General features: G+C 33.0%; 1 pseudogene; it reads left to right on the top strand.

Moving 5' to 3' along the window:
• The first annotated feature begins 10101 nt into the window (after positions 1–10101).
• LOC149493203 (zinc finger BED domain-containing protein RICESLEEPER 1-like) lies at positions 10102–10854 on the top strand (annotated as a pseudogene).
• The last annotated feature ends 11819 nt before the right edge of the window (positions 10855–22673 follow it).

Here is a 22673-nt window from a genome sequence, read left to right as displayed (position 1 = left end):
AGGGATGACTACTTTTGCCGACATGACCCAATTCAATTTTAGCGGATTTGGACATTGGATGAATAGGTTTGGTACGGGTTCAGGCAGTAGTTTTTCTATCCATATCGGATGCAGTGGTTTTTCTATCCATATAGGATTGGAATCGGGTATCTGCTGCCCATTGCTCATTTAATAATATACAAAAAACATTTAAAATAATTATTTTCTACAAGAAAAACTATATATATATATATATATATATATGTTAATTATAATTAATGCTATAATTATATTTAATATTTATATATATTTTTATTAAGTCAAAATAATAATTTTATAATTTTTACTTACTTTCTATTTTTGAAAAATAAAAATATTTTTAATGTCAAATGAGTTCGAATATTTTAGCAGGTAATTATAACTGGGTTTAGAACGAGTTCGAATATTAAAGATAAATTTTTAAATTGGTTCGGATACCTAATTTATAATTAGGTTCGGATTCGGATAATGCATATTAAGTAAAAACTCAACTTGTTACCATCCCCAATAACAATAATAATAAATATTTGAATTCAGCGGATCATCTATTTAAATTAAAAGTTTTATATATGAAAAAATATTTATAGATAACTAGCTATGAACTCTAAAATTAGTTTAGGAAAAGTAAAATACTCATAAAAAACACTAGAGATACTCGTAAAAAAACTTCAATTTTAAATTGGAAACACCATTTCACATATTTTATTTTTTGGATAATATTTTTATTCTAAAAAAAATATTTGAATAATCCTTTTATGATCAATATGAATGTATCAAACCATTTTCCTGGGGACATTTCTCTGGAACCAGAATATTAATGTTAATTATATCATAGAATACCATGTAACTAACTAACTAACTAATATTTATTTAAAAATGAGTAACACGTGTGAGTGATAGACAAGAATTAAGTCAAAAAGAAATTATTTAACATGGAAGAAATAGAAGAAAATAAGAGTTTTGTCATGGTAGGGACAAAAGGGTGAGGTGGCTGATTCTTGAGCTCCAGCTTCCGGACACACATCGCAGCTATATATATAGTGTGATCTGTGTTTATATTTTTTTACCCATTCAATTTCGTTTCTGTTTTGTACATAGAATTTGTCAATGTTCTTTTCTTTTGTATCTAATGTATTATTTTTTGTGTTTAAATTTTGAATTTATTTTTTTCTTTTTTTTTTTAATTTTATGTTTGAGTGTGTTGGGTTGGAGGGTGATGAAGATTCTCTCTCAGGCCTCACATCCAACATTGTCTAGTGTTGTAATAGTGTTATTTGGAATAGCTGGAATGATTGAAATTTACTTTAATATATTAAAAGGAGACCAAGTTTTCTAATGAAAATTAAATTGAAAGAATGTTAAATGTGTTTAAGTTTTGACAATAAGAAACTAGAACGTGAAGCTCATTAAGGGACTAGTGTTAAATCACCTAAGTATCTGTTTATTACAGATTACGAATTTGGAGATTTGGGTAGTTGTAAATGGGTATGGATAGTATGACTTGTGATACGGATTCGCTACCACTCAACCATAGAGTTCAAGGAAGCATGGAGAACAATAAAGGAGATTTGTTGGTGCTTCCTAGTGGACCAATTACAAGAAGTCATACAAAGAGATATGGGGCAGATTGGAATTTAATTCTAAGAACTCTATGACAATATTGGAATAGTTCAAAGATCAAACTAAACTCCCCCTCTATGGCACCCAAAGCTTAAGGAAGCAAGAACACCAGTAATAGAGTAAAAGAAAAAGATAAACGCCATAGATAAATTGATAAATTTATCTTGATTCTTGATACAATTAGAGGAAAGCAATCTTACAATCACTTTAATCAAAGAACACGCCAAAAGCATGAACAAATCTGAAGATTTATTAATTCATTGAATGATTTGTTTAACAACATAACAAAACTATTTATACTAAATCTAAAAAGTCCTGATCCTTAAAGGATTTAGAATAATTAGTCTAAATTAACTAAGGATAATGATTTAACTAATCTAAATCAGCTAAGGATAAGGACTAATTAATCCAATCCAACTAAGGATAAGGAATAATTAATCTAAACCAACTAAGGATAAGGAATAATTAATCCAAACCAACTAAGGATAAAAATAAAAGGGTGGCCCAATTTATTGGTGGCCCAACTCATTAACAACATTAAAACTCAAAATAAACATAATTGGACTAACTAATCTTGCTAGAGGCAGACTCTGGCATGGCCTGGGCGTGCCAATACGCACGGGCGTGCTTCATGTTGAATGTTTCCTTTCGCAAGTCAGACTCTGGCACGGCCTGGGCGTGCTATTTGGCATGGGCGTGCTTCATGTTACTTGATGTTCCTCTGCAAGTCAGACTCTAGCACGGCCTGGGCGTGCTACCTTGCACGGGCGTGCTAATCGAGCACAGTTTGGGTGTGCCATATGCTGGAAATTCAGTTTCCATCTCAACATGTGCTTCCATCAATGTGAGCAACTTAGGTGTGCCTTTAAGTTCCTCATAGCATTTGTTGAAAGCAAGGTCATGGAGCTCTTGTGTAACTTGTTCTTGAATGTATAAGGATATAGTTGCTCCATATTTCTTTGCACGACTCCTTGTAATTGGTCCACTGGGAAGTACTAATGGATTTCCCATGTTTTGCTCCTTCTTCCCTTGAGCTCCATGGATGACTGATGGTGGATCCGTATCAACTTGGATCCGTATCAACTTGGGTAGGGTACGGATTTCAGTTAATAAGTATCCATTACCCACTACCTGTTAGATTAAATGGGTAGCCTTGCGGGTACCCATGGATATCCTACCCATTTATCCATAATAATAATATATTTACCGCTAGAACATATTAAATACCTCAATTAATTTAAAGAATGTAAGCCTATACTATGTTAATTATCCAGAAATCATAAATTCTTATTAATTATAATTTTTAATTGATTTCTCAAAGAATATATTTTGTTTTTAATACTAAGTAATACAATATATCAATATATTATAATAGATTAATTTTTCATTTTAACATTTCAATAAAATATATATTGGTATACTGATTGAATCCATTTAAAAATTAAATAATATTTAAACTTTATATATCAATTGCATAAATTCCCATGACTTAATATTTTTATTACTAATTATATTTATGACTTATCTATGTATCTTTATATTCAAATACAATCCTTTAAAATAAAAATTTAAATCTTTATATTGGTTCTATAAACCATTTATAGTAAAAGTAACAAGAAAAGTCTTGATTTTGATGCTGTGATGTCAATGTACTATATTAATAATTAATATTTTTAGTCATTAATAAATTGTTACTCATTTGATGTATAAACAAAATACTTATTAATCCTTTAAAATAATAATTAACAAAATGACCAAAACAACTAAATAATGACTATGAATAAACATACAAATGTAATGCTAATATAAGTTCAATGTGTAATAGCAACAGCTGATGACAGAATCACATTTAAAAAATAGTTGTTTTTTCATTTGTATTACATTTTGGCCAACAAACTTGTCCTTTCATCTCCTCATTATCCCACAAATTTTAACTTATTTTCAATTTACAATATCCTCATAGTACTCAATCCTCTCTCCCTCTCTACTCTACTGCTAAGAGAAAGTCCATAGTAGGAGATTAAGGTATGTTTGTCTAGTTTCTTCACCATTGAACTTTTATTTTTAATTAATTATTTTTTAAATGCAAGTATAAATCTATATAGACACTTCTTGGCTTTCTTTATTATTATTTAATATGAATGAGTGCGTGAAAAGTATTTAGAAAATGATTTTTTTATAAACACAGAAAGTTGATACTAAAAAAAAAAAAAAATTTATAATTAAACTAATAATGGGTCAATTATCTTAAATATTAGAATTATACAATGAAAAGGTTGTTTGCTAGCAGTATGTATAACAAAACATGTCTTTAACTCGTAATCAAATCAAATTGTCACTTAATAAGTTGTTGTACAAAACCTCATGCCAAGTTGTCATAGAGATGATGACATATATAGGCACTGGAATACACTTTGCAAAAGAGAAATTCTAGTTTGTTTTAAAAATTATGATTGGAAACTTGGAATGGTCCAGAAACCATGCATATTCAGGAAACCAGGGAGAGAGTACTTGTAGACATTTTACAATTTCTCATGTTCTCTTAAAATGATTTTAAGGAAGCTATACAACTAATAAATTTGATTGTTTTGATTGAATATAAAGATTTTGGAATGGATCCATGTGATGATAAAATTAAATTTTATTAATGTACTCATGATCTCCTTTGATGTATTGGCAGGTATATAAACATGAAAGAGGATAACAGCCCTCCTATCCAATTAGACCCTATTCCACAAACAGAAACCACTCTTAATATTCCTTCGAACTTATTAGTTGGTAGGAAAAGAAAATTCACATCTCATGTTTGGAATGATTTTCAGAAAATTTTTCGTGAAGGACAACATCTTGCAGTTTGCAGACACTGTAAATTAACTCTTAAAGCTAGTAGAAAAAATGGAACCACATCCTTGAAAAACCATTTGGTCTCTTGTGTTAGGAAGAAAAACCAAGACATTGTTAAGTGTCTAGAAAAACAAAAGCAAGTTAGCATTGGCAAAACAAACGAGGGAAGGTTCAATTTGAAAATTTTATTTTTGACCATGAAAAATCTAGAAAAGAGTTAGCATGTGCCATAATATTACATGAGTACCCTCTCTCAATTGTTGAGCACATAGGATTTAGAAAGTTTGTTGCTAGCCTCCAACCCCTTTTCAAGATGGTTTCCCGACCCACTATCAAGAAAGATATCATGAACATTTATGATATCGAGTTTGAAAATTGTACAAGACATTAGATAAGCCCAAGAGTCGAGTAGCGATTACTATTGACATGTGGACATCGAATCAAAAAAAAAAAAAAAAAAAAAGTTACATGTCTGTCACAGCTCACTTCGTTGATGAATCTTGGGTACTGCAAAATCGTATATTGAGGTAAAACTAATTTTATTATCTTAATTATTTTATATCTCTAGGTACCAATTCTATCCTTTTTGTTTATTTTTTTTTATATTTCTGTATTCTAAATCACTTTTCTTATACTTTGTAAATATTTAGGTTTGTTTATGTGTCAACTCCTCACACAAAATGTTTAAGTTACAGTTACAGCTCCATTGAAGAAATTGATGCAAGTGTTGTTGATAGTTTTTGGAGGTATTTTATTAAAGTCATTTAGATTTGTTGTACTTTGTTGAAGTCAAGAAGTAGTTGAACTACCTTGCTTTTAGGTAGGTTTGGTGAACAACCTTCCTTGATTTATAGAAGGTTGGTGAACAAACTTTATAATAGCTCTACTATATATGTTTACATTATGCTGTAATGGAATTAATGAGATATGAATATTTGTTTCTTCACACTTACAAAATCTGCAGTTTTTTCTTTTTCTGCAGAATTTTCCTTCTCTTCATTAATTTTCTGCTCTTCTAAACCAACAAGTGGTATCAGAGCAACCTTGATCTCAAAGGGCTGTGTGTGTGTTTGAGTGAAAATCATAGAGAAGCCACCAAATAAACTAGAATTTGTGAAGTTTTTCTGTTTATTTGCTTTTCTACAAATGGCTTCCAGCAGCATGTCTCTTTCACCACCTCATTTTAATGGGGAAAACTATCATGTTTGGTCTGTGAAGATGAGAGCTTATTTCAAGGGGCTTGGATTATGGCAGTATGAGGAGGAAAACAGAGTACCTCCACCTCTTAATCAAAATCCAACCCTTCAGCAGATTAGACAACATGAAGAAGAGGTTGCTAAGGCTCCAAAAGCTCTGTCCTATATCCATGCAGCTGTTGCAGATCCTATCTTCACCAAGATTATGACATGTGAGACAGCACATGAAGCTTGGGAGAAGTTAAAAATTGAGTATCATGGATCTGAAAAAACTAGACAGATGCAGGTATTTAATTTAAGAAAAGAATTTGAAATGTTGAAAATGAAGGACAATGAAAAGGTGAAAGATTACATTGATAGAGTTATGAAAATTGTAAACCAAATTCGATTGTTGGGAGAAGAGTTAGAAGAGAAGAGAATTATGGAGAAAGTTATGGTGACTCTCCCTGAAAAATTTGAAGCCAAGATTTCTTCTCTTGAAGAAGAAACTTGGGACATGTCACAAATATCATTGAATGTGCTTTCAAATGCTCTACAAGCTGTAGAACAAAGAAAAGCCTATAGGGAAGAAGAAACCATTGGAGAGAAGGCTCTTGTTATGACTCATAAAACAAAAATACAAGAAGGAGGTTCAAGAGGCCAGCAAACTGACAGAAAACCAAAAATGAAGAAGAATTTCAGAAAAAATTGGAGGAAGGACAAATTTCCACCTTATCCACATTGCAAAAAAACCAACCACACTGAGAACTACTGCTGGTTCAGACCTGGAGCTCAATATAAGGTTTGTAAGCAATTTGGTCACACCGAGAAAGTTTGTTCTACAAACTAGAATCAACAAACACAAGCCCATCATGCACAAGTCACTGAAAATTCTGAAAAGTATGAAGAACAACTATTTGCTACAAATGAAATTGAAGAATATGGTGTCTCAATTGAAGCTAAAGAAGCATGGCTTGTTGATAGTGGCTGCACTAACCACATGACACCAAACTTGGTGAATTTCGATAGCTTGGATACAACCTATTCTTCAAAAGTCAGACTTGGAGATGGTAGGCTTGTTGATGTCAAAGGCAAAGGAGATGTGATTGTACAAACTCCTTCAGGTACAAAGCTTGTTTCTGATGTTCTTTACGTACCAGAACTAAATCAAAGCTTGTTTTCGGTTGGTCAATTGCTGGATAAGAATTACAGTTTGCTATTTAAAGATAAAACTTGTGAAATAAGTGATCCTTCTGGCTCAAAGTTATTTGCTGTCAAAATGAACCGGAGAAGCTTTCCTCTACATTTAAGAAACTTCGAAGAAGAATCTTGCTTGAGTCATAAAGAAGAATCTGATTTGTGGCATAAGAGACTTGGTCACACCAATCTCAATTCATTAAAATTGCTGCAATCCAAGAAGTTAGTTGCTGATTTGCCATCTGTAGTTGAAGACAGCAGTATATGTGAAATATGTCAGTTAGGCAAACTCCGTCAAACACCATTCCCAACTGATCAAGCATGGAGAACCTCTACGAAACTTGAATTAATACACACTGATGTGTGTGGCCCTATGAGTGTCTCATCTTACAATGGCAGAAAATATTTTCTATTGTTTATTGATGACTACACCAGATTCTGCTGGGTATATTTCCTCCAATACAAATCTGAAGTTTTTAAAATGTTCTTGAAGTTTAAATCAATGGTAGAGAATCAAGCTGGCTCCCCAATCAAGATTTTAAGATCTGATAATGGGATTGGAGTGTAATGGAACCAGAAAATTCTAAATCAGTTCTTGATTTTCAGCAAAAGCAAGAACTTCCAGTTGACAATGAAGAAGAATCAGATGAAGATGATTATGCAATTAGAGGGACTAGATCCCTAGATGAAATTTACAGCAGATGTAATGTTGTCTCACTTGAACCAACTCAGGTGGATGAAGCCTTAAAATTGCCTGAGTGGAGAGCTACCATGGAGGAGGAGTTGAAGATGATTATGAAGAACGAAACATGGATTTTAGTTCCTAGACCATTGAATAAGCATGTAATTGGAACTAAATGGGCATTCAAATTGAAATTAAATTCTGATGGTTCCATCAATAAGCACAAAGCAAGATATTTTGTTAAAGGCTACGCTCAACAGCAAGGGGTTGATTTTACAGAAACCTTTGCACCAGTTGCAAGATTTGACACTACAGATTGATTTTGGCACTAGCAGCAAGTGAAGGTTGGCAAGTCTTTCAATTGGATGTGAAATCAGCTTTCTTAAATGGTTCTTTGAAGGAAGAAGTGTATATTGAGCAGCCTGAATGTTTTAATGATGGAAGCAATAGAGTGTGTTTGTTGAAGAAAGCACTCTATGGTTTAAAACAGGCCCCAAGGGCCTGGTATGCCAGGATTGATCATTACTTGCTGAATTTGGGTTTTAAATGGAGCTTGAATGAGGCAACACTTTATGTAACTCAATAAGGAAGTGATGTGCTTATCGTTTCTGTGTACGTTGACGATCTACTTGTCACAGGCAACAATTTACAATTAATTCAAGAATTCAGATTGAAGATGCAGTAGGTTTTTGAGATGAATGATCTAGGCTTAATGTGTTATTTCCTTGGGATTGAAATTGTTCAAGATGAGCAAGGGATTTTTATTTCACAAAAGAAATTTGCTTGGGAGCTGCTTGAAAGGTTTGAATTTAGCAAATGCAAACCAGTGAGTACACCTACAGCCCATGGAATAAAATTGCAAAAGGATGATGGTTCTCACTCTATAGATGCTTCAACTTATAGGAGCATGGTTGGTTCTTTGCTGTATTTATCTGTAACCAGACCAGATATCATGTTTGCAACAAATTTACTGTCGAGATTCATGAATTCTCCAACTAAAAACCATCTTACAGTAGCCAAATGAGTTCTGAGATATGTGCAAGGGACTGCTGAATTTGGTTTGTTTTATAGAAGATTAAATGGTGTGAAGTTGTTGGGGTTCTCAGACAGTGATTGGGCTGGGTCATTGGATGATATGAAGAGCACTACTGGTTTTTGTTTTTCACTTGGTTCTACGGTCATTTGCTGGGGAACAAGAAAGCAAGCTTCAGTCGCTCAATCAACTGCAGAGGCAGAGTATGTTGCAGCATCTGCTGCTGTAAATCAAGCTATTTGGTTGAGAAAGGTGTTAGTGGATCTGAATTTTTAGCAAGAAAATCCAACTAAAATACTTTGTGACAATAAATCAACTGTTGCTATGGTTAAGAATCCAATCTTCCATGGAAAAACCAAGCATATAAAAATCAAGTACCATGCAATTCGTGAAGCTGAAAAGGAAAATAAAATTCAGATTGTTCATTGCAGTTTTGAAGACCAAACAGCAGATATTTTCACCAAGGCATTGCAAAAACCAAGATTTGAATTTCTTAGGAATAGACTTGGTGTTTGTCTCAACTCTTGCATCAAGGAGGAGTGTTAAAGTTACAGCTACAGCTCCATTGAAAAAATTGATGCAAGTGTTGTTGATAGTTTTTGGAGGTATTTTATTAAAGTCATTTAGATTTGTTGTACTTTGTTGAAATCAAGAAGTAGTTGAACTACCTTGCTTTTAGGTAGGTTTGGTGAACAACCTTCCTTGACTAATGGAAGGTTGGTGAACAAACTTTATAATAGTTTTACTATAAATGTTTACATTATACTGTAATGGAATTAATGAGATATGAATATTTGTTTCTTCACACTTACAAAATCTGCAGTTTTTTCTTTTTTACAGAATTTTCCTTCTCTTCCTTAATTTTCTGCTCTTCTAAACCAACACAAAAGAAGGGCTTGCAAACCATTTGATTGAGGCCTTCACTAAATGGAACATAGAGATTAAGATATCCACTATCACGGTAAACAATTGTACTGCAAATGATGGTATGTTTTCTATTGTTGTTGAAAAATTATATGATGATCTTTTATGTGATGGGAATGTGGTACATATGAGGTGTTGTGTGCATATATTGAATCTTGTAGTAAAGGATGATTTATCGGTCATTGATGGTGCACTTTCAAGAATTAGAGATAGTGTATTGTTTTGGTCATCCACACCTCAAAGGATAGAAAAATTTGAAGAAATGGCTAAACAATTGAAAGTTTCTTATCGAAAAAAGTTGAGTTTAGATTGCAAAACTCATTGGAATTCAACATTTTTTATGCTTAAACTGCAATTAAATATAAATAAGTTTTTCTAGGTTGAGGAATAGAGAAAAGAATTATAAAAATGTACCTAGTGATGATGATCGGGAGATTGTTAGTAAAATCTCTGAAAAATTGAAGATATTTTATGACATCACTGAATTGTTTTCTCGGAGAAATTATCCAACTTCAAATTGCTTTTTAATTTCTATCAGTCAATTTAGAAATGCTTTAGTGGCATGAAAATCTTCTAATGATGAGATTATTAGAGTTAGGACAGCCAAAATGTTTGAAAAATTTGAGAAATATTGGAGTTCGGTTCATATTATTTTGACTGGAGCTACTGTTTTAGATCCTAGGTACAAAATAAAAATTGTTCAGTACTATTATCCAGTGATATATGGTGATAGTGCATTTATTGAAATTGAACAAGTCAAGCAAACGTATTATGATTTGGTTAATGAATATCAAACCCAAGCTTCAAGTCAGAACAATCTTCAATTCAGATTTCAACTACATTAGCCCCTGCATCAGAGATGTAAAGTTCACAAGAAAAGGTTTTAAACACTTTGGTTGTAGTTCTTACTTCTTCCTCTACCAGTCATCATGTTAAGTCTAAATTAGATCATTATCTTGAGGAAACAGTGGTACCATATGTTCAAGAATTTGATATTTTAAATTGGTGGAAAACAAATGAGGTAAAGTATCCAACTTTACAATTAATTGCTTGAGATTTCTTAGCTGTGCCTATGTCTACTGTTGCATCTAAGTTTGCATTTAGTACTGGCGAAAGAGTTGTTAGTATTCATCGAACCAGATTTCATGAAATACTCTAGAAGCATTGATGTGTTCACAAAATTAGTTACGGACAGAAATTGAAGGTAAATAACTATAAAGTTTAATTCATATTTCAGCTTATAATTTTATAGATATAAATTTTTGGATGTTTAAATATTTACATAAATTTTTTTCTCTTTTAGTGCTTGTTCATCTAAAGAATTGAGTTGTTTAAGTAATATGGAAGAAGATGTGGATTGATAGTAGAATTTCATGGTGATGTAAGTTCTTAATGTTTCTTTTATCATATTGTTAGTTAAAATGGCTATATTTACATGCATTACAATATGCTAATATATTAATTCTATTTTTTTAGGTTGTGTCTAGATTTTGGAAGTTTGCAAGTGGTTGGTTAATTTATAAGAAGACTTGAAAAATTATGATGTTAGATGATAGTTGTATATTTGGATGAATTTTTAGTTTATATGTTGCTGTTAGTTTAATGAATTTTTATTCATATGTGGATGTTTCTTGAAAGAACTTAAACTTTCTTTTTCTTTTTTTACTTAAGATTCTATAAGTTTTAATAATTTTACTTAAGATTCTAGTGTTAATGGTTACCGATTTTAGTTCCCAAAAAAAAAAAAAAAAAAATACTAGTTTGAATCTTTAATTTAAATGATGTTTAAATAGATTTGGATTCGGATTGTTAAAATTATGCAGGTACCCTCCCGATTTAAATGAGGTTTAAATAGATATGAATAATAAAATAGTTAATGGGTTTGGATACAGGTAATTAAACAGATATTTAAATGGATTTTTAACGGGTATGATTACTATAATTTTAAACGGATACAGATACGGATAGTTTAAAATTTGCGAGTACCTGCCCTACTTCCATCGCTACACCTAAGATATATGATTAAGGTTTAATTGGGACTAAACTAAAGTAATTAAAAAGATTTAGTTGCAATTGTATAAAAAGAGAAACAAATGAAGGATTAAGGTGCAATAAGGCAACTAAATGACGTGGAAGGAATTATCATGAAAGGTTATGATTGCCACCTATCTAAGATGAGACAAAGAGCATATCTTGCTCTTTTTTCCTATCAATAGCCGAAGTTTCATGAAAAGTGAGAGAGAGAAAATCCTTAAGGACAAGCTTAATGCATGAAATCTTAGGAATTTTCAAGTGATAAGGAAATGTTATTTATTTTCTCTTCCTCTTTCTTTTTTATAGTTTTATTGTTGATTTCCATGAAGTACGGTATAAGGTGCTTGCTTATTGTTGCTGAATTGGTGGAAATGAAGTGATTATAAACACTTTTTAAGAGGAATAATAGATGGGAAAAGCTTGAATACTACTTTATTCACATAAGGGTGAGTTTATATAGATAAATACTCAACCACTTTTCAAGAATATCTCAACAGATTAGATGATTTACAGGAATACAAATATTTACAAAAATCAAAGTTGTGCAGATGATAACAAAGTCTGATACAAATACAAAAGAATATGATGCTAATGTTTATCCTTTATTATGCCCCCACAAGTTGGTGGTGATATCAAGAAGTGCCAACTTGTTAAACATGTGATTGAAGGTAGAACGGGGTAGAGGTTTAGTGAGGATATCAGCTACTTGATATGCAGAATGTAAGTGTTTGATCTCTATCTCTTTATTTTGTACCTGATCACACACGAAATGAAAATCAATTGCAACATTCTTCATACGACTATGAAAGATAGGATTCTCACAAAGAAAGGTGGTAGCCACATTATCATAAAAAATCCTTGGAATGGCAGATAGAGAAACATGAAGTTCATGCAAAAGATTTGTAAGCCAATTGGTTTCAACAAGGGAACCCACAACGGCTCGGTATTCAACCTTAGTAGAAGAGCGACATACAGACCGTTGTTTCTTTGAGGACCAAGAGATTGGAGTGCCACCAAAATAAACAACATAACCAGTAGTAGAGGTTCAATCAATTTGATCACCGGCCCAATCAGCGTCAGAGTACACAAGTAATCGATTATCATGGTGACGAGAAATCTGAAGACCAATTGAGAAGGTGTGTTTGAGATACCGAATGAGGCGTTTGGCAGCCTTCCAGTGAGTTTCTTTAGGGCAGTGCATGAATTGAGAAAGTTTATTTATTGAGAAGGCAATGTCCGGCCGAGTAAAGGATAAATATTGTAATTTTCCTACAACTTTCGATAATGAGAACCATCAACAGCAGGGTCATCTGTTGAAATACCAAAAACAGTTGAAGAAGACATTGGTGTAGGAACTCCTTTATTATGTAGCATATTAACCTCCTGTAAAAGATCCATAATATATTTTTGTTCAGATAAGAACAATCCACTAGAATGTGAAATAACCTCAATACCTAAGAAATAATGAAGAGCACCAAGATCTTTTAGAGAGAACCGAGTGGAGAGACCATTAATAACATGCCGAATACCACTCATGTGACTACCAGTAACAATTATGTGATCCACATAAATTAGAACATAAATAGTAAACTGTGAATGATGAAGGATGAATAGAGAGGAGTCAGATTGAGACTTAGAAAACCCCAAAATTACCAGAAAGTTTTTGAGCTCATTGTACCATGCTCTTTGATCCTATTTAAGGCCATAAATTGCCTTCTTTAGTTTGCACACATGAGTGGGGAGAGAGGAATCTTCGAAACCTAGAGGCTGTTTCATATAAATGACTTCTTGAAGATGTCCCTGCAAGAAGGTATTATTTACATCCAGTTGGTGAATCGGCCAATGTCCCTGAATAGCGATGAGAACTAATCGAACGGTAGTAGGTTTTACTACTGGACTAAAGGTAGAATGATAATCAAGACCCAGGCATTGGGTAAACCCTTTAACCACCAAGCGTGCCTTATACATATCAATTGAACCATCAGGGTGATGCTTAACACGAAATAACCACTTACAATCAACCACATTCTTAGAAGCATCAGAGGCACTAAATCCCAAATCCGGTTCCACACAAGTGCATCAAACTCTAATTTCATGGCTCGGTTCCAATGGGGTTGGAGTTTAGCTTGTTTATGGGAAAGTGGAAGAGAGGTCTTAGCAAGAAGGTTGATTATTTGTTTAGGTTTATGTATGTTATTTTTGGAGTAGGTAACCATAGGGTGGCTGGAAGTGATAGAAGGTTGTATCGGTTTAGTGGTGGTGCAAGGTGTAGAAGTCATGGTAGGGACCAATGTAGAAGAAGAAGTAGTAGAAGAAGCAGGAGATGATAAAGGATTAGAAGTACCTGAAACGAGAGGTCTCTCTTATGGTACGGTAGAGACAGAACTTTGTGAAGCAAGCGGTAGATACCCAGTAGGAGGAGGAAGTTCTAAATAAGAATCAGATGTGGAGTAGGAATCCTTTTGACTTTGGTTATCTAGGGTGAGTTCCTAAGAAATATGCTGAAAATTATTTTTAACATGACTACATCCCTGGATAAAAATATTTTTGAAGAAATAGGATCAAAACATTGGTGGCAATAATATTTGTTAGACAATCCTAAATGAACACATTGTGTTGAACATGGCTCAAGTTTATTGTTGGTATATGGCCTAAGCCATGGATAGCATAAGCAACCAAATATTTTTACAGACTCAAACTTTGGTGCATCATTGAACAAAAGTTCATATGGACAATTGTGTTGTAGATTTGGTGTGGCTAACCTATTAATAAGAGAAACAGCTTGATGACACGTGAAGCTCCAAAAAGTAGAGGGTAAAGATGATTAATGCAATGAAGTTTTAGCAGTTTCAACAACATGTCTGTGTCGGCTCTCAACTACGGATACGCGTTGAGGTGTGTAAGGTGGAGAAATTAAATGTTCAATACCATGTGTCTTAAAATAAATAGATAGTCCTTCAAATTCACCACCACCATCTGTATAAACAGAAAGAATTTTAGTTTGACAGTGTCGTCCAAGTAAGGGGTGTAGAATTTTAAAAACATCTTGAACTTCATGTTTTGCTTTTAGAGCGTATAACCACATGTATTTTGAGAAGTGATCAACAAACAAAACACAATAACATTTTTTATCAATGGAAAGCACTGGAGAGGGGCCCCATAAATCACTATAGATTATTTGTAGATGCTTATGACTTTGTAAGAAATTTTCAAAAAAAGGCAACCTGTCATCTTAGAAGAACAACACGAATTACAAAATGAAAAATTCTTTGAATCACAAAAGGGAATAGAAAATTTATTCAACAATTGGTTTAGAACGGGATGATTAGGATGTCCTAAACGTCAATGCCATAGGGAAAGAGGAAGACGTCGACAAGCCAAATTGGATTGAGGAAATTTGTGTGTAATGCTCACCTACCATTCATAAATTCCATCTCTATTCCGCCCGCGTAGTAGAGGCACCCCTGTATTCAGATCCTTCACAAAGAAATGAAATGGAAAAAATTCAATAAAGGTTTTATTGCCTTGACAAAATTGAGATACAGATATAAGGTTACTTTTAATGTCATGAGCATATAATGTATTTAAGAGTTTGAAATTGTGAGCTGATGCACATAAATGAGTGTTACTAATATGAGAAATTGGAATGGTATTACCATTGCCCATTGAGATTTGTTCTGGTCCATGGTAGTCATAAACAGGTTCTAAGGCTTGAACATCGGAAGTGATGTGGTGATTAGCGCCAGAATCAACAACCCATGGTTCAAAATGTTAAGACTGACAGCTCGCAAAGTTAGCGCAAGCTTGGAGGTGATTGTGAGATTGAGAACGATAAACTTTTGCAAAGTGACCAAAACGCTCACATAGTTGGCATTGAATCCCATTATTCAAAAATTGTTGCTGTTGGCTTCTTCTAGAGCGCCATCTGGGGTTGTTTTGTGTTTCTTAACTGGATTGAGATTGCCATTACTGGTTATTGGAGGAGTAATTATTTCCCGGTCTTCGATTGTTATTGTTGTTGCGTCGAGGTTGATTGTTTCTGTGAGCTATTACAGTGGTAATAGGAGGCAACTTCTTAGATTCCTCATGCTTGATGAACAATTCATGATCAAGTAATTTTTCATATAACCCTTCATAAGTGACAACCGTGTCTCTTGATCTAATAGCAGTAGAAATTTCTCGAAATTTAGGACCAAGACCACTAAGGATCTTAACATTGAGTTCTTCGCTGCTAACAGGGGCTCCAGCAATGGCTAGTTCATCAGAGAGAGAGCGTACATCGTGCAAATAATCAGTGACAGGTCGGGAATCTTTGTTGATGCGAGCTAGTTGATCTCGAAGACTAAAAATTCTAGCCTGAGATTTGTTGGCAAATGCAATATGGAGAGATTGCCAAGCTTGGTGTGAGGAGGGTGCTGTAGCAACAGTAGATGCAAGAGTTGGATCTACTGATGCTAACAGAGCATTTTGGATGAGCTGATCTTAAACGAAACCATGTTCCGTATGCAGGATTTGGAGCGGTTTGATTGGTTATGGTAACTGTGGTAGGAGGAGTTGGTAATGAACCATCAAGATGACCGAAAAGGTTATGGCCATGTAAAAGCATGGAGATTTGAGCTTTCCATATAGCAAAATTATGACTGCCAAGAAGCTCGATGGGTAGTTGAGTGGCTGGGTTGAATTGGACAATAGCTGAAGTAGTTGTGTGATCAGCATTAACAACGGGAGTGTTGACAGCCATGGCAGTATAAGAGAAGTAGGAAGGAGAAGAAGAAAAAAAAGACTCGTATGAGCTTAATGCTCTATACCATAAGAGGAATAATAGATGATAAAAACATTGAATACTACTTTATTCACATAAGGGTGAGTTTATATAGATAAATACTCAACCACTTTCCAAGAATATCTCAACAGATTACATGATTTACAGGAATACAAATATTTACAAAAATCAAAGTTGTGCAGATGATAACAAAGTCTGATACAAATACAAAAGAATATGATGCTAATGTTTATCCTTTATTGCTTTTAAGGTTATTAAGAATAGTTACGCATGAATTTGATGTCAAGTTTGCATAATTGACTAAATTGAATAATTTTAAACATTTGATTGGTATTCTATGGATTAAGTATTTTGGTATATGTAAGGTAATTATATCAATTAGATGTTAGAAGAGTTGTTGTGCATAAATTAATAGTGGAGGTAAGTTAAGAATGCTTAAGAAAGTAAAGTTTCTTGAGTTTATTACTATTGAGCTGCCTAAAACTCAGCTACTGTGATTGATTGAATTAAATAGGTAAATGAACTTCAAAATTCATGAAATTTTATAGAGAGGTAGTTAAGATGTTGAGACGGTTGTGATAAAAGGGCAACCATCCTAGATGAGGTTAAGATTGCTCGCTCTTCTGTTGAGATTTATATCACATATTGAGGTTAAAGATAGCTTTGTCTTAATGAGCTCATAAGAGACTGATGGCCCTTCGGAATGAGTCTACATAAGCTATAGAGATGAAACTATTGATTGATGATTTTATTGATATGCCATAATATCTTCATTGAACTGATTTGTTTAGTAAGTAAATGAATGTGATTTAATTGATACGTTTATTTATCATTGCTATCTAACTGATTTGTTTTCAGTAAGAAAATGATAAGTATTGACTTGAAAGAGGTGATATTGAAATTGTTTTTCACACTTAAACATCTTAAATGTCTAATTATCATTTACGTTATGTAATTTATATAGTGCACTACTAAGTCTTATGCTTACTGACATTTGTTTTCTATACTATCGCATGAAAAAGGAAAGGAGTAAGTAGGGGAGTGAAAGGCGAGCCACTGATGTGGCCATAGTCTTATGGATAATCTTATTAGAATTTTGTATGATGTATAAAACAGGAACTAGGCACTAATATATATATATATATTTTGAATAGACTAATGCAAGTGAAAGCTATATAAGTTTACACTAATGATGTGCATTATAAAGCACTTGAAAATTTTTATTTTAAAATTAACTTGTTTTTAATGTTGATTCTAAAGGAACAATCTAATATGCGATCCACTTTCTATTGGTGCTTATGGGTAATGGTTTCACCAATAGTATTTTTATATGTAAATGTGTATCATATAATGGACTTTTAGTTAAAATGTTTTGAATGGTGGAATGTTTATGTCTTTTGTATAAAGGAAATTTATTAAGCTTGGCATTTTATCAAGTGTAGGTTTTATGATATCTAAAATGTTTTAAATAGTTTTGAAATTATTACAACATATGTATCTTGAATATGAAAAGTTAAGTCCTTATAGCATGTTTATTGAATTCTTATATAGATTCAGTGCTTGATAAACATATTATGAGTGACATGTCATGCTTTACCATGGGGTAAGGTTTGGCATGTTTATTTTGTAACCTTATTTGATTACGATAATTTATATATAATCAAAGACTATCATCTTTTCTTTTTACAAGAGCATTGTGGCTTCTCAAAGTAACACACTAGGACGAATAAATTCCATATGAAATAATTCTTACAACTGTATTTTTAATTTGTTTCAATTAAACTGGAATCATTCTATAAGGGGTGATAGACATCAACTCAACTCTTGCCATTATCCCAATTGCAAATGCTACTTCACTCTCTAGAGGCAATCCTGATAGCTCATTTAGAAAAACATATAGAAAACTTTATACAGTAAAAATATCTTTGATATTAGGATTTTCTACTTAAATGTCAGTTATATGAGCTAGAAAGGCTTCATATCCATAACAGATTAGCTTTTGGGCTAAAGCCACTATGATGATAGAAGAAGGAAATAACAATCTCTTGTCCAGTATCACCACATCTACATATTCTAGCAACTTAAAAGCAATCTTCTTTATAGAATAATCGACTGTTGCCTGTTACCTGTCTAGCCAATTCATATCCAATATGACATCAGAATCTCTGAAAGACATCTTAATCAAATATAATAGGAATATATGACCATGGGTCCTCAAAGGGTACTCCTTAGATAATGTATTCACAATAACTTCCTGACCCAAAGGACTCATTATAAATGTATGATAACCTAGTCTCACACCAATAATAAAAGCATGACGTATAATCTCATCATTGATATATGAATGAGAAGGTCGAAGTACAAATAATACATATATACCCTGATTAGAAAGAGAAATTGTACTAGCAACCATACTCGCTGAGTCTACACTCAGCCTATACCTCATAACATACATTCTTGCTCGAGCATCTATTTTGATTGGTTCATCAGCTCCTAACTGTCCACAATACTATCTCTATCTCTGCTTGTAATTTAAGGAGGCCCATAACTAATTATAGGCTTCTACAATGATCTCTTTGCTAGTATAAGAGGTAGTTGCTCTGGATATGGGACAATCCTTACAAAATATCCTATCTCACCGTAGGTAAGATATGCACATAGAGCCAATTTACATACTTCCCTATGAAATTTACCACAATAAGTACAACTATGACTAAGTGATGAAACTTATGAGAGTAGCAATAGAGGTTCTAACTACCTCTGAGTCTAACACTACCAGAAATCAAAATACTCCCTGCATAATAACTCAACCCGGTAAATTTCCTTTCATATTCTATCATCATCCTATGATTTTATTTAAGCCAAAGAAATCCCTTCATCTTTGCATCCAAAATGGGCAAAGGAAATATGTAACACCCTCCGCCCAGTCCCGTGAGACCCAACGACGGATGCCACATTCGATGTCGGAGACACCGTCTTAACTTAACATACAAATCATAAAATTAGATTATGAATTAGAAGTAATTGAGTATTCACAAGTTTAACGAGTAATATGTTTTTTTTTTATTAGATAATCATTTCATTTCGTTTTCATCTTTTTTTTTTTTTTTGAAAAATAGATTGGGAAAAATCATACAGAAATACTGTAAGAATTTCCCTTTAAAAACTGAGCTCGCCAAACATGTGAATACAAAACACTCCCAATTAAACTCCAAACTCCCAACATCTCCAAATAATCATCATAACACAACAGTACTTCTATATTTTCATAACTATATAAATCCTCAATAGCATTTTAATATTCATCAATTAATTGCATTCAGTATATATATCAAGTCTTAATAAACTAATCATACCAACTCTCTTGAAATATTTTTTTATTCAATCATTTAATGAATCTCATGCTTATCTCCAAATATATACATCAATATAATTGTTAATTACATGCTTAAGTTATAATTCAAATAATACAACCTCCAAAAATATAATACTTATACAAGTCATAATTCTTAATTACATAAATCTCAATATACTACTACCACAATAGTCACTTCTGCTCTGTTGCTACTCTTCTAGTCTTCGAGCAGTAACCACAATCTTTAACCTGCACGTGATAAAAATCAACGCGCTGAGTATAAAACTCAGTGGTACTCATAATTCACATACTTACTAAAGTTGCGATGACAACTTACTTAAAACACAAATTACATAAAATCATTAAATTTCCACAGACATTTACATTTATAGCAAAAGAAATATCAAATAAACTATTAATTAATAACATAAAGAAATATCAAATTACATTTACATGTATTAAATCATTACTTGCACATTTATTATACCAATACATATGTACCTGAATATCATACTTTGAAAATTCATTGGAGAACATAATCATTAATTTTCAAAGTAAGGTTTACTAAAATAATATGATCTCATTCGTTTAATTCAAATACTTTGAAAGCAATAAGACGATTATAAATACAAATATGTTCATTCTTTAGTTAAGGCTCGTACTAATACAGAATGAACATAAGCAGATTTGATCATGGCCTATGAAAGCACCACCGTGGCCTATGAAAGCACCACCGTGGCCTATGAAAGCACCACCCCCATCACACAATTGTGGCCTATGAAAGCACCACCGTGGCCTATGAAAGCACCACCCCCATCACACAAATAAACGCGTCCGCCTATTTATAAGGGCTGATAACCCTAGCATATGATCATAGCTTCACGTAACAAAATCAATCTCATTATACCACGTTTCAATCATGTATAGTAGAGCCCAAATCAAAATCATTCTTTCACAAAAGCAATAATTCTTCAATCATTCTTTCACAAAACTCTTCATTTCTTAATACCCATCAGTTCAAAATTTCTCAACTTACAACTTACAAAAATTACCACATTCTTCTAAGGAAATATTGAAAAAATATATATAGATATATATACTTAATATAGGAAAATTTCTCATAAATTATTTTTCTTTTACAACTTTCTTAACATCATAATGAAATTTATCATAAGAAACTTCTTATCATATAAAATCATACTTATGTCATACTTATTTCATACAAAAAATAATTAAGTAAGCCTTACCACCCTAGAGTGGTTTGGCCTCTTAATGAAAACCAAAGGGAGGAATTTCCTTCTCCAACCAAGCATACTAACATAACTCTTATGCACCAAGGTATCCATTTCTATCCTCATCATGCATTATCTAAACTAATTCCATACTTTATCCCAAAATTTCCAACAATTTTTTCCATTTATATCCATTTAAACATATCCACAATACCACTTTTCAACCTGATGGCGTGGTGGAAAGGGCTATGGTTTTTATAGAGAAACACGAGTGCTACAGTAACTTACTACAGTAACTCAGAAGCATCCGTGCTACAGTAACTTGATTCAAAATGTGATGAAAAGATAGTTGATGGTGAAGATTAAAATAAAAAAAGATAGATGATTGTTTTTGGAAACAAACAAAACCCAATAGTTTTTGAAAACTAATAAAACCCAAATGTGATTAACACTTTCTTGTTATTCCAAATCTCCTCTCTCTAAGTACACAAAATCCCTTTATATAGGGAAACAAGAGATAGCCATAAACTCCCTTTGAATGTGTTGTTCAAAGACACAATTTCAAAGGACACCTAACTAGGTTGAAAACAACACATTCAAAGATACACCTAACTAGGTTGAAAACAACTTATTCAAAGGACACCTAACTAAGTTTGAAATAACTCATTCAAAGGCACAATTCAAAGGACACCTAACTAAGTTTGAAAAAACTCATTCAAAGGCACAATTCAAAGAACACCTAACTAAGTTTGAAAACAACACAAATGAGCTGGAATTCATAGTCAATGATCAACCAAGTGCTCCTTGATTGTTGTCTTCAAAGATGATGGTTTGAAGGAACCCAAATGGCCCTAAAAGGAGCTGTAGCTTCAGATTGAACATGTCACTCCCACCAAGCCCATCTTCACTTGGACTGTCTTCATCAACTTCACTAATGGAATCAAGACCAAGGCCCATGTATAGGACAGCTTGTAAGGCTAGGCTAGATGGACCTCCATCACAACCTTATATCTTATTTTTGTCAAATCAATCCTCAAACATACAAATAATCAAGAGAACCTCATCACACATGATTCATACATACATTTATCCATATAAACCTATGAGTCAAGGCATAGGAAATTTCTAGCATTAAAATAACCTTGACCTTTGCTGTGTTTTTAAGACATAACTTGAGTTATAGGTCTCAAAATTGAACAAAATTAGATTCATTAGAAAGCTAAGACAAATTACTACAAATGTTCAGAAGGGACCACAGCCCAGATCAAATAGTAAGATAGCAAACAAAAGCTCAGAACACAAACCAACAGATCAGACCTGATTCAGCAGAACTAAGTCCAATGTTTATTGAATTGCTACTTAACCAAACACTCAAATTAAACCAATCCAGAACCAGGGAAGTCCCAAGACACAGGGAAACAACTTTCATGAAGACCTCAGAACCAAATCTTGTCATTATAGTGGTCAAAATGGGCACTAAATTCAGTGATGCATGTGGCCCGACATAACATAGTCAGTTTAGGTATTTTAGCCATAAGTTGAGTTATGTATCTCCAAATTGGACACAAGAGGATGGGTTGGAAAGCTAAGAAGTATAAATACAACTTTCATGAAGGACTCAGACACAAATAAAAAATAGAAATGGTCGAAAACTAGTCCTTAATCTCACCCGATAACACTGTTTCCCAAATTCAGTTTTCTTCCACCATGAAAAGAACATGAACAACAAAGATACAAGGTAGAGATTTCTACCACATACTAAATACTCATCAAACA

Source organism: Jatropha curcas, chromosome 10 (genome assembly GCF_041381405.1).
Source record: "Jatropha curcas cultivar XTBG-Jc1 chromosome 10, XTBG_Jcur_1.0, whole genome shotgun sequence".
NCBI classification, from domain to species: Eukaryota; Viridiplantae; Streptophyta; class Magnoliopsida; order Malpighiales; family Euphorbiaceae; genus Jatropha; species Jatropha curcas.
The sequence above is the reverse complement of the archived record's forward strand: the minus strand, read 5'-3'. Positions and strand labels throughout refer to the sequence as shown.